This window comes from Mauremys reevesii, linkage group 8 (assembly GCF_016161935.1).
Source record: "Mauremys reevesii isolate NIE-2019 linkage group 8, ASM1616193v1, whole genome shotgun sequence".
In the NCBI taxonomy this organism is placed as follows: domain Eukaryota; kingdom Metazoa; phylum Chordata; order Testudines; family Geoemydidae; genus Mauremys; species Mauremys reevesii.
In genome coordinates, this window is record NC_052630.1 from 75,497,967 (window position 1) to 75,511,162 (window position 13,196).

Below are 13,196 nucleotides of genomic sequence, written 5' to 3' on the forward strand. Positions count from 1 at the left end.
GGCATGCCAGCTTCATCTGTTGATAAGGAAAAAAATATTTGTAAGAGGTGTCACCTCATCTGCTTTGCTTCTTGCTCCTCAAACGTCTCTTCCTCTGGCATAGGTGGTGACAGAGGGGACTGAAGAAAATGGGCCCTTCTCTATTCCCTCCAGAGGGCGGGAAAGACCTCATAGGAAATTGTTGGCAACAGAATGCCCACAGATCCCAGTGAGGCCACTGAGGGGGGCCAAATGGCAAAAAGTGGAGGCATTCATCTGTGTTCCTGTGATGTGGGTATCATTTGAGGTCTACCCTCCTGCAAAACATCAGTGTAAGAAGGAGAGCAATGTGTCCTAGAATAGTCAGGGGAACCCTACCCTGAAATCCAAGATGGGGGAGAGCTGTTCTGCTTGCAAAGTAAACGAGGGTAAATACAGTTATCGAGGTGATAAAGGGCCTAGCGATTGAGAGGATCTTGATGCTGAGAAATGCCTGGCACTCATTAATAGGGGAGGCTGGCTCCAAAGAGCTTATGATACCATCAATACTGCAAGAGTTCAGGTAACAAAAACTGGCCTGGCAGAGGACCTGTAGAGGATGGCTTTAGAACTCTTGGCCCTGAATGCTTGGCCTCAGTGTGAGTTGGCTCACATTCCCTCAGTACCGTAGGAGGCCTCGCAGTCTCTGGTACCATTGACTTTTGTGATATGGTACAGAGTGTTGTTCAGAGACGGACTTATAGCTCTTTTCAACCATGTGTCTGCCAGTCTGGGTCCAAGTACCTGAACACTGTGAGTCTGTCTTAGACTGACCTTTTTTCTTTGTCCTTGCAATACCAGCATCACTCAGATCCTGCATGGAGCGTTCTGCGGGACTGGAGGTCTCTGTAGCCTTCTAGTGTGCTGGTGACCAAGATCTTTTTGGAGATTTACTCCTTACCTCCTTCTGTTTAGAGGCAGATGAAGATAGGGTCTACAGTACCGTAAATGTACTTGGTGCAGAGTGCTGCCTACCTCTAGTGGCTCTGGTGTCTGAGATCTTGTTGTGGATGGGGCACTAGCGGTCCAGGGAGGTCTATGCATAGAGGTGTCCTCCACCCCTGGATCTGAAGCTGGACATAAAGCTTGCTCCATCATTAAGAGTTTAAACTTAATCTCCTGAATCAGTGAAAAGCATATTTATGACCTAAGGACTGAATGGGAAACAAATGAAAGTGATCCTTTAATAATGGAAATGTCTAAGCAACATTAACTATAGGTGTTTACATGCACTACCTATAATACAAAGGCACTGATCTGGCAAAGCACTTAAGCACAAGCTTAAGTTTAAGAATATCAACAGTCTCACTGAAGTCCTCAGGACTATTCACATGCTTTAAGTTAAGCATGTGCTCACGCACTTTGCTGGACCAGGGCCTGAAACCCTAGTTTAGCAAGTCAGTAGCCTGCCCTTGTTGATATGATCAATAGGAGTGGTATGCTCCACTCCCTTTATAAGGAGATGACTTCACAAAGATTGATTGTTTCTTGTCTTCATCTGAAGAATTCATGTTAACTACTGAGTGGAATATTTGGATGTTGGAAAAAGACTGATGATTAAAATAAAGCTTCCTGAAAAATTAAGTATCCTTTGAAGGACAGACTGAGACTCAGCAAAAATAGATGCCTCAAAACAGAACTGCTTTTTTTCTTTTTAAATCTACAAAAGACATCTCATGTTTTGATTAAAAAATATAATAAACTCCTACTTACAGTATAACTATGTAATCAAAGATAAAAACTGGACACATTCAATGTATGCATTTCATTCTCTCCAAACCCTGTACATACTGTAGAACGTTCTGCTCTCAATGACTACCAGATAAAGAAAATATGTTAAATGAATACATCTGTTCTGCAGTGTAGGATAAGAATAAAAATTAAAATTAGCCTAAGTTTGGTTAAGAAAATAACATTTTCTCCTTATAGCTCATGGCCAGTAGGGAAAAGACCCCAATCAGCAAGAAAGTTAAGGCCAGGAGAACAGTAAGTAGTGTTACTTTTAGCATGGGAAGGATGTATGGTTCCCTAAGTAACTAATAAAGTAAAAAGGAGTTGCAGTAACAAGACAAAAGGAAATTGTCTCAAAAGAAACAGACCCAAACCTTCCCACTGTTCTGCTGTACAAGCAAGGGGGTGGGGAGAATAAAAGAAGGCCTTGAAGGAAGGAAAGAATCAAGGAGAAACTGCTGCAAACTAGGTTTTTGCTAAAGCTAGCAAATTAGCTAAAGTCAGTTATTGGCAATGACATCACTTGTTTGTTAAAGGGTATAAAAAGTAAACTCCTAAAGAGGTTCATTGCTAATACCTGCCTGACCAAGTTGGAGATGACAAATATGGGTCTAAGCACTCCCTGGATTTAGCCTATTAGTAAGTATACTGATCACATGCTTATAAATATTGTTACTGTATTGGATGTAGAAACTGCTTATTGTTAGGCTGTTAGACTTGTTTAGAGCAACTGCATAAAATACCGTTTGGCCTTTGGATTTAAAAGAGGAATTTATGGTTAAATTAGTGTTTGGTGGTTTCCCATATCAATAAATATTATTATTAATTCCAACATGCAGTTTGTTTTGTTACAATTCTATATACAACAAGGAATCTACTCTGAAGGGAATAGGAGTGCTGCAGATAGTGCGCTCATCCCCTAGAGAGGGACAAGGGGCCTTATGTTGTTTATCAGTCATACAGAGATGAACAAGCAACAGCCAAGGAAGTTTCATTCAGTCAGCAGGCAGAAGGAGAATGACAACAACATAAAAACTTCTAAGGTAGAGAGGGATTCAGTTTGGACGTGGAAATCAAACCCGATACTCATATTTTTAGCAAGATTGGTTGCAGGTTTCACCCCAGTCCCTCCACTGCTCCCACAAGACACGTAACCAGAGTAACTCTTCCTCGCTGCTGCAAAGGTAGCCACATTATGGGATGAGACACAAGCCAGCTTTGAGTTGTGTCAGAAAGACAACAAAGGCAAAATCACAGTCATCACCTGACAGGGAAGGCTTAGATACTACCTTTCTTGCCAGTACTAAAAGCTCTCCTAACCACCTAATTAGGAAATTTAACACACTGTTTACTGATGTTTATATCAGTTTTGAATTGGCTTACCTGTGCAAAACTAAGCCTAGTCTATTCTGAACATGAGCAGGCTGTGCAATACAGGGGACAAAGTTAACTGGGTAAATGTGGTCTGGTGTGTACAAATACAATTAATTTTAAGTCTGGAACTTTTAGCAAAAAATCATTAAATATTTAGATATACAAGTAGTTCCTTTCTGGAAAGTGTGGAAGTTATATTAGCTAATAAAGACTGACAAGATAATGAACAAAATGTCTGTCCACTACCTTAGCAGAAACTATTTTCCCACTGACCTCCCAAGACAAATACACGAGGTAGACTGTATAATTAGGGCTGTTTGTCTACATGCTATTAAATAAATGACAAAGCAACAGCTCCCAATTTAATGAAACACTGTTCTTAGCAGCCAAACATGTAAGTGTGTTGAAGAATTTTTAATTAACACTGTATTTGACATTCTATTAATGGGTTGCAGAGATCAGTTGATGGATGGTCCTAGTGGATATTACACTGCCCACTCACCAACTGGAATGCAGTTTAAAGCTTGAGAGTCATAAATGAAATAAGTCTGACATTCCACAAAGGTCCATAATGAGTCAGTGTAGATTATTCAACAGGATGTATTTTAACTGTAGTTCGGGAATAACATAATTGTTACTGGGAACTAGGCATGTAAAAATTCAAGTAGTTTAGATATCCCACTCCAAAATGCACAGAATATTGGGGATTTTATTCATTTATATGTACCTGCCTTCTCAAATGCAAATTAGTTACCAAATAAAGTAAACAAATGGTAGCCGTATTAGTCTGTATCAGCAAAAACAACAAGTCCTTGCAGCACCTTAGAGACTAACAAATAAGCTTTTGTTATGCCCAAATAAATTTGTTAGTCTCTAAGGGTACATCCACATTTCCCGCCGGATCGGCAGGTAGCAATCGATCTATCGGGGATCGATTTATCGCGTTTCATCTAGGCACTATAAATAGATCCCCGAAAGTGCTCCTGTCAACTCCGGAACTCCACCAGGGTGAGAGGCGGAAGCGGAGTCGACAGGGGAGCTGCGGCCATCGATCCCGTGCCGTGAGGACGGGAGGTAAGTCGATCTAAGATATGTCAACTTCAGCTACACTATACCCATAGCTGAAGTTGTGTATCTTAGATCGATTCTCCACCCACCCCCCCCACCCCCGCCCCAGTGTAGACCAGGCCTAAGGTGCCACAAGGACTCCTCATTGTTTTTGCAAATGGAAACAGTGAATTCCAAGTCAAGATGGGTAGAATATTATCCATATTAACAAACCAAACCTTTAACTTCAGAGTAGTGGTTTACTGAAATTAAACTATTGACACTTACTTGGTAAATATTTTTCTTTAAAGTAAAAACCAAAAAGTCAGTTTAGAACAAACAATCGTAGACTGCATCAGAGATTGCATCACCTCTGGTGCAGCCTGACTACACAACCGTTCTCGCCTTCCAAATCTCAAATGACATTTTTCCAAGACTTGTTTTAAAAGATCTAATTTGGAATGCCTCGCTTACTTATTTGAGGGAGTGGCCATTGGGTGCATCACTGAAGATGTCTAGGGCAGAAGTATCAAAACAATGCTTAAGATGTGAGAGGCAGAGTCCCCACTGCTGAGCTGATATTCTACCAGAGGAAAGAGAACATTTCCTAACCTGAATTCAGCTTCTGCTCTCCCTTTCTTCCTTGATGGAGTCTTAGATTGAGTCTGAGTTTTCTGCAACACCAGTCTTGACTGCCAATCAAGAGAAACGGAAAGAGGGTCTCTGTGGGGTCCAGTGGCAAATGCCACAGCATAAGCATAAGGTCTTCCCTTTTCCTGGAGCTATCACCATATCTTGTGATGCACCCTATACCTGTTAGCCAGTGAATAACAGAAGTGCAGAGAGCTACATTTGGTCAAACCACAGGTTCTTACATTATTTCAGTATTTGCAATCACTTAGAACTCACTTCTACCCTAGTTATAAACAGGGACTTATATACTCTACAGTAGCGGCACCAAATTCCGTGGCAGCAACACTTACGTTCTGTGGTAACGTTTATATGCTCTGTGACCAAAAAAATATAGTTAATTCCCATCCCCCAACCCCATAAGAACACATACAGCGCCTCTGGCTCAGAGCTGGAAATGCTCATAGACAAAGTCTGTTGATGACTGTGTTCTAGCATCATTATTTTCAAGGATGGATTTTTATTATACTCTTCAGGCAGCCAGCAGCAGAGTCCACATGATGATGACCAAGAAACACATTTCAGAGCCTCCTTATACTCTCTATATGCCAGGGAAGGGAGTTTATAGCCAGCTTCAAAAATTTACCTCCCTAGCTCCCCAGTCCTCAGTTGCAAAGAGTCTTGTGGCACCTTATAGACTAACAGACGTTTTGGAGCATGAGCTTTCGTGGGTAAATACAAAAGCTCATGCTCCAAAACGTCTATTAGTCTATAAGGTGCCACAAGACTCTTTGCTGCTTTTACAGATCCAGACTAACACGGCTACCCCTCTGATACTAGTCCTCAGTTGCTGCATTGTTCATAGATTTCAAGGCCAGAAGGGACTATTATGATCATCTAGTCTGACCTTGTGCATAACAAGGCCATAGAACAAGGGTGGCCAACCTGTGGCTCTGGAACCACTTGTGGCTCTTCAGAAGTTAATATGCTGCTCCTTGTATAGGCAACGACTCCGGGGCTGGAGATACAGACGCCAACTTTCCAATGTGCAGGGGAGGGGGGGTGCTCATTGCTCAACCCCTGGCTCTGCCAGAGGCCCTGCCCTGACTCCACCCCTTCCGTCCCCTGAGCCTGCCATGCCCTCACTTCTCCCCCCCAGAGCCTCCTGCACGCCATGAAACAGCTGATCGGGAGGTGCGGGGAGGGAGGAGGAAGCACTGATTGGCAGGGCTGCTGTTGGGTGGGAGGCACTGGGAGCGGGGGGGGGGGATGCTAATGGCGTATTACTGTGGCTCTTTGGCAATGTACATTGGTAAATTGTGGCTCCTTCTTAGGCTCAGGTTGGCCACCCCTGCCATAGAACCCTTCCAGTAATTTCTGCATAAAGCCCATCACTTCTGTATGAGCTATAGCATATGTTTTAGAAAGTCTTGATTCAAAGACTTCAAATGATGGAGAATCCACCAAATTTTGAGGTAAGATGTTTCAATGGTTAATTAGCCTCCTCGTTAAAAAACTGCACCTTATTTCTAGTCTGAATTTGTCTAGCTTCTGTTTCCAACCATTGGACTTAGTGAAGTCTTTATTTTTTTATGAGAATAAAGAGCCATCCATGATCAGAAATCTCTTGCCTCTGTAGGTATTTGTAGACCTTGATCAAGCAACCTCTTAATCCTCTCTTGGATAAATTATATAGATTGAGTTTCTTATGTCTCTCACTATAAAGGCATGTTTTCCAGACCACAAATTATTCTTGGAGCTATTTTCTGAACTCTTTCCAAGTTTTTGACAGTCTTTGTGAAACAGGGACACCAGAAATGGACATAGTACTCCAGCAAAGGTCTCACTAATGTTGTATACAATTTCAATACAAATTCAAAATGATCTGGAGAAATGGTTTGAAGTAAATAGGATGAAATTCAATAAGAACAAATGCAAAGTATTCAATGTAGGAAGGAACAATCAGTTGCACACATACAAAATGGGAAATGACTGCCTAGGAAGGAGTACTGCGGAAAGGGATCTGGGAGTCATATTGGACCACAAGCTAAGTATGACTCAACAGTGTAACACAGTTGCAAAAAAAGCAAACATCATTCTGGGATGTATTAGCAGGAGTGTTGTAAGCAAGACACGAGAAGTAATTCTTCCGCTCTACTCCACGGTGATTAGGCCTCAACTGGAGTACTGTGTCCAGTTTTGGGCGCAACATTTCAGGAAGGATGTGGACAAATTGGAGAGAGTCCAAAGAAGAGTGGCAAAAATGATTAAAGGTCTAGAAAACATGACCTATGAAGGAAGATTGAAAAAATTGGGTTTGTTTAGTCTGGAAAAGAGAAGACAGAGGGGACATGATAACAGTTTTCAAGTATGAAAAAGGTTGTTACAAGGAGGCAGGAGAAAAATTGTTTTTCTTAACGTCTGAGGATAGGAAAAGAAAATGGGCTTAAAGTGCAGCAAGGGAAGTTTAGGTTGGACATAAGGAAAAACTTCCTAACTGTCAGGGTGGTTAAGCACTGGAATAAATTGCCCAGGGAGGTTGTGGAATCTCCATCATCGGATATTTTTAAGAGCAGGTTAGACAAATACCTGTCAGGAATGGTCTAGATAATACTTAGTCCTCCTGCCATGAGTGCAGGGGACTGGACTAGATGACCTCTCAAGGTCCCTTCCAGTCCTAATATTCTATAATACCACGTCTCTACTCCTACTTGAGATTCCCCTATTTATAAACCCAAGAATTACATTTGTCTTCTTTACTACACCATCACACTGGGAGTTCATGTTCAGTTAGTTATCTGCCATGACCGCTACTCTTTTTCAGCATCACTGCATTTCAGGATACAGCCTCCACTCTTCTATGTTTTTTATTCTCAGATGTATTACCTGGTATTTGGCTGTTTTAAAAAATACATGTTGTTGAAGAGCCCACCTTACCAACTGAACCAGGTCAGTCTGTATAGCTGACCTCTCACAAGCATTATTTACCAGTCCACCAACATTTGGAATCACCTGCAAATTTTCCAGTAATGATTTTATATTTTCTTTCAAATCACAGATAAAGACTGAACATACCCATTTTTTTAACCTTTCCTCATAGATCATTTTTCTAAACTTATTATTTTTTTGTTCTCTTCTGGACTCCCTCCAATTTGTCCACATCTTTCTTAAAGTGTAGCTGGAAACAGTATTCCAGGTAATGCCTTATAGAAGTCTAAATAATTACATGAAGAGGTACTTTATCCATCTCGTAATCTCATTAAAAAAGTCAAGTTTCTTGTTAAGACTTATTTTCCATAAAACTATGCTGATTGGCATTAATTATGCTACTATCCTTTAATTTTTCACTGATTTCATCCCATTTCAGCTTTTCCATGATTTGGCCCGGGATCAATAGCAAGCTCACTACTCCATATTGGTTATAGTTACCAAGATCATTCCATTTACTCTTTTGAAATAGTGGCAAAACATTAGCTTTCTTCCAGTTCTTTTTTCTACAGGCTGTCAACCCTCTCTAAACCTTGTACGTACACACACAAATAAAAGGTTGGATTCTGAAGAACAATTCTGCAGCAAGGGAATGCATTCTGCAGCTGTGGAATCATGGATAGACAAGGTCCTGACTATTCACAAATAGTTAAGCCTCATACTGGCACAAGGAGTTACAAAACTTTACCTTAGGGATGCTGGCTTTATTCTTTAGCGAACTCTTTTTCTTCTCATTATAAGGAAGTTGGTAAAAATAGCTAGTACACATTTGTGTAGAGGATAACATTATGCAGCCATTTTGATATCAAGCTCAAATTCTAAAAGTTCAAATAGTTCAACAGGTCTACCTGTTTAAACTTGCAACATTTTGCAAAGAATCATCAACATGCTACATAAACAATCACAGATATTAAGCAGCCTGGTCAGTCTACTGCACTATCTCTGGGGAGAGGTGGGGCACAACACTGCAGGAGCAAGATGAGTTGAGTTCTTGACCCACCTTGCGGGGAGGGGCTTTGGGCAGCAGGCTCCAGCGGCAGCACTCCAGGAGTCTGGCCGTGTGGCCCCAGGCTCCAATCAGAGAGCAGTGGGTACTGACCCTCCCCCAACCCCGACTCTGGACACGGGGCCTTGGCCTCCAGCTGTGGGGCTTCAGCCTCAAGCCCCTGGTTCCAGCAATGTGGCAGCAGGTGTTGGCCCCCAGCTGCAGTCCCAAACTCCTGTCGCGCAGTGGCAGGTGCCGACCCACAGTTCCAGCCGTGCAGCCTCAGGCCCTGGCGCTGATCCCCTGCCCCAGCTGCACTGCAGCAGGCACCAACCCACAGCTCTGTTCCTGGGCTCTGGCCATGTGGTGGCGGGAGCTGGCCCCGGGTGACAACCCCTGACCCCGCAGCAGTGAGTGCTGGCTCCAGTCACACAGCCCCAGGCTCCGACACCCAACTCTGGGCTCTAGCCATGCAGCAACAGGCACTGGCTCTGGGAACTGACCCACAGCTTTGGCTGCATGGCAGCGGGCTCTGATCCCTGGCTCTGGCCACGCAGTTCCTGGCACGGCCGCACAGCAGCAGACACCAGGCCCTGGCTCCGGCCACATGACAGTCGAACTCATCACCCATCTCCATCGCCATGGGCCCCCGCTGCCTCCCCAGCCCTGCATCCATCCCTCCCACCCCATTGCCCTGGGCTCCTGCTGCCTCCCTGGCCCCACATCCATCCAACCATCACCTCTGGCCCCTGCTGCCTCCCCATTCGGCTTTTCCTCACCCCATCCAGGGCTTAATGGGTCCTGGGACTTGCTGAGAAAAGTTATATAAACGAACATGCAAGTATCACTTTTCACAGCAGATTTACTAGCTATCTGTGAAAAGTGATACTTGTGAGTTTGTTAAGTATCACATCACTTTTCATAGTCTCCCAGGTAGCTACTAAGTGTGCTGTGATATTAACAAATATACAAATATCACTCCCAAAGAGGGACGCAGCATTATTATTTTGACTGAGTCTGCCAAAAAACCCTACAACTATAAATTACAATGATTTGGATGTGTATCTGTGCATATTTAATTGTTTTTCCTAAACTTAATTAAGTATTTTAGGGGAAAGTGTCAATGCGGCCACCAGTGAGAGTTGGTCTGCACTCTGAGGCCACCAAAGAATTTGTTGCGAGAACCCCTGTCCTATACTCATCCCTATGGTATATGAGTGTTTACAACTGCTGACTGTCCTTTAGTTCAGTAAGCTATATTTATCATAGTAATAAATACTGTAATTGGACTCCAGGAGAAATTCTGACTCAGATTACTGGGAGAAGTTAGTAATTAGCACTGCTTTGCAACTATCTGCACTACCTTAGTACTCTTACATATTACAATATAAGCCTCTTAAAATAGACTAATCAGATAAAGCCAGATTTATCGGGCTTATCCCAACTCTCATTTTAAGTGGACAGAATTTTCCTAAGCAGGCATTTGCTTTCATGGGGGGAAAAATGCAGAAGATAAAGAAGTTCAGCATTTATACTGCATTTCCTAGTGTTTGCCAAGTTAAAGTAACAGAGAAACTAACTAAAGAGGTCTTGTATAACGTTAATTCTGAAAAGGAATGGAAGCTCCTGAAATGTAGGAGGGGTGACATGACAAACCTGTTCATTATTTCTTTGGAGCCACTACAGAGTTCTGTGGGAATGCCTAAACCTTCATACGATATATAGATGCAGTCAGATTGCTTCTCAAAGTTCTTTGAAAAATAACATAGCCACTTGCCCAATGTTGAATAATGGTCTCAAGTTGCAGTGTGTGTGTGGGAGGGGGAGGGGGGTGTTAGGTTGGATATTAGGAAAAACTTTTTCACTAGGAGGGTGGTGAAGCACTGGAATAGGGAGGTGGTGGAATCTCCTTCCTTAGACGTTTTTAAGATCAGGCTTGACAAAGCCCTGGCTGGGATGTTTTAGTTGGGGATTAGTCCTGCTTTGAGCAGGGGGTTGGACTAGGTGACCTCCTGAGGTCCTTCCAACCCTGATATTCAATGATTCTATGTTAACTTGGTAATTTTAACTCTGAACATCTCCAAAAATGATGGGCTAAATAAAGGACAAATTGCTTACGAGATTCCTTTTTTCCAAATGTGAGTTAAAACTAATGCTAAAAAACCACACACACACATGCAGACACACACACAAAGTATTATGACACTTCTACAAGAAACATGAGTTATGTTTAAATAAGGAAGTGAATACAATATCCAACAAAAAAAGAACTATATTTATTTTACTAAGAGGTACATGGCAATCTGATTTATTCTGATGAGGAAACACCACATTAAGATGAAAGCTCATGCTCAAATTAGCCCAGTGAACCAAAATAAATAATTTTCATTCCACAAAAATACACAGATATGGAGATCATGCCTACGGACTGCTCAGAAAAAATAAGAAGTAGACAAAACTTCAGGTGATATTCTGAAAAGTGCTCAGTGTTGCCCTCATTCTCTTCCCACTGAAGAAACTCCCATTGACTTCAACGTTGAGCACTTTTGAAAATACCACCCCAAATATCTTGATAATTGAACAAGATAAAGAATTTTTTTTTAACTCAGATGGTAACTTTACATTGTCTCAAAATGTATCCTAATTCCCACCTCACTCAATGAAAGCATTAAGAATATCAAACACTTTATTATAAATGAATGAAAGCACATTCAGGGTGTTGTAACAGAGCAAAAAGCTCTAACATGACATTTAATTTTTTCATGTTGACACATCAAGTCAACATGGTTTCTTGCATCTACTTGTCCATCTGCTTAAGTGCCAGAGCAGCTCTGGGAATTGTATTTAAGTGATGGTACAAAGCATACAAGGCTGCACAAATTGTGTGCACAAATCCCATATAGGTGATGATAATAAATTAGATATATAAATAATACAAGTTAATGTTTTTCATATTTAAAGATATACATACACATTAATCCTTACAACCCCAAAGTGAAAAAAACGGTTACTAACCTTTCATAACTGTTGTTCTTTGAGATGTGTTGCTCATGTCCATTCCATGAGCAGCTGCCAGAGATTTTTCCCTTAGTGGTATCTGTAGGACCGACTTTAGCTCCCTGGAGCCATGTATGTATGCGCCGATATAAGGGGTGCTGCCGGCTCCACACCCTCTCAATTCCTTCTTGCCGATAACTCCAACAGTTGGTAGGAGGGTGAGTCATGAAATGGACATGAGTGACACATCTTAAAGAACAACAGAAAGGTTAACAACTGTTTTTTCTTCTTCGAGTGCTTGTTCATGTCCATTCCATGCTGGTGATTCACAAGCAGTACCCTCGAAGGTGGGCTCAGAGTTTCTGGACATGCTGGGCTAGTCTAACCTGGCAACACTTTAACGTGCATTGTATGGTCGCAGCGCTCTAAAAAACCCACCTCCACGAGGGGTGTAGCTCTCAGTGCTAATGCACTGTCTACATTGGCGCTTTACAGCGCCGCAACTTGCTGCGCTCAGGGGGGTGTTTTTTCACACCCGAGTAAGAAAGTTGCAGCGCTGTAGCCCAATGATTGCAACACAACTCTTCCAAAACTGGTATCGTCACAGGCCTGCTAGATGATGGCATTGTAAGGCACAAAGGCATGAACTGATGACCATGTTGCGGCTCTGCAGATGTCCTGGACTGGTATTTGCCCAAGGAATGCTGCTGACAAAACCTGAGCTCTCGTGGAATGAGTGGTTATGATGGCTGGATGCGGAACCTTCGCCTGCTCATAGCAAGCCCAGATACAGGCGGTTATTCAGGACAAGATTCTTTGGGATGACAATGGCAGCCCTCTCATCCTTTCTGGTACTGCTACAAAGAGTTGTGTAGAGTTGTGGAAGGGCTTAGTCCTCTCGAAATAGGGCTCACCTAACATTTAATGTATGGAGCTGACATTCCTCAGGGAAGAAGACAGGCAGAAAGATGTCCTGGTTGTTGTGGAACTGTGACACCATCTTTGGTAGAAAGGCCGGATGGGGGCGCAGCTGGACCGTGTCCTTGAAGAACACCGTATAATGGGATTCTGACATTAGGGCTTTGATGTTGGAGACCCTTCTGGCCGAGGTGATTGCCACCAGGAAGGCGACCTTCCAAGAGAGAAGCAGTAAGGGACAAGATGCTAATGGCTTAGAGGGAGGCCCCATGAGTTTCAACAGGACCAGGTTTAGGTCCCATGGGGGAATCAGGTTGTGAATCTGAGGGTATAGTCTTTTGTGACATTCTGTACCTTGGGGGAGCGTCCTGTAACCCCCATAGTCCTCATTTTTATACAATCATGATCTTATATATAAAACATGCCTTGTAAAGTATCAGGGGAAAGGCTATGACCTGCTGAAAGTCATTTCTCTATCCATATATGTATATCATTAATACATATGAAG

The 13,196-nt window shown here is 42.6% G+C and overlaps 1 protein-coding gene across 4 annotated transcripts in view; it reads right to left on the reverse strand.

The window, feature by feature from the left end:
* Positions 1–13,196, reverse strand: part of FNBP1L (formin binding protein 1 like) — a 138,268-nt gene that overhangs the window by 47,646 nt on the left and 77,426 nt on the right. The gene's annotated exons all lie outside the window — the stretch shown is intronic.